We start from the raw sequence: 696 nt of genomic DNA, 5'->3' as shown, positions 1-696 counted from the left end.
GTGCTACCCAACTGGTTTGGGGAAGATGCAAGTGCTTATGGACCACTTTGTAACAATTCATCCCAAGTAAAACACCATGTTTAATTTAACATATCCGCTAATGCTATTTTGGAGTGAATGCACTAGATCCCAAGAAAAGAAGTGGACAAATAAGTGAAGAAGTTTAGATGTAACAAAAACACTGTGTAGTAGATTATTTGCTATGATCTGATTTGTGATAAAATATATTTGAATAGCTAAGGGATATATATATTTGAATTATTTAATTTCACATTTTACTCATGCACATTGTATGGCTAATAAAGGTGATGGAATAGAATGAATTACATAACAGCGGTCTGCATTTTGATACATATTTCCTTTTTTATCATATATCCTTTTTAAATCCTTTGGGAGATTGGCATCCCAAACTGAGCCCCAAAAGGGGGTGCCAAACTCTTACATCGATCCTTGGCAAACTGATTTATGTAATTTGTGCAGTATACCTGTAATTGGTGAGTTACTAAATATAACTGTTACAAAATCATGGTGTACTTCATTTCCTTGTGTATTGAAGCTGATTAAAAAGTCTGCCTAAGACATTCATAATGAGAGATCATTGTTATCATTCCATAGGCTTTTGGATGTAAAATTTTCCTTTTAGACATTATGAGTAAGAGATCACGAATTAATCTCCTAGTCTCCTCTCTCTCTCCC

This window comes from Penaeus monodon, chromosome 32, assembly GCF_015228065.2.
Source record: "Penaeus monodon isolate SGIC_2016 chromosome 32, NSTDA_Pmon_1, whole genome shotgun sequence".
In the NCBI taxonomy this organism is placed as follows: Eukaryota; Metazoa; Arthropoda; class Malacostraca; order Decapoda; family Penaeidae; genus Penaeus; species Penaeus monodon.
The sequence above is the reverse complement of the archived record's forward strand: the minus strand, read 5'-3'. Positions refer to the sequence as shown.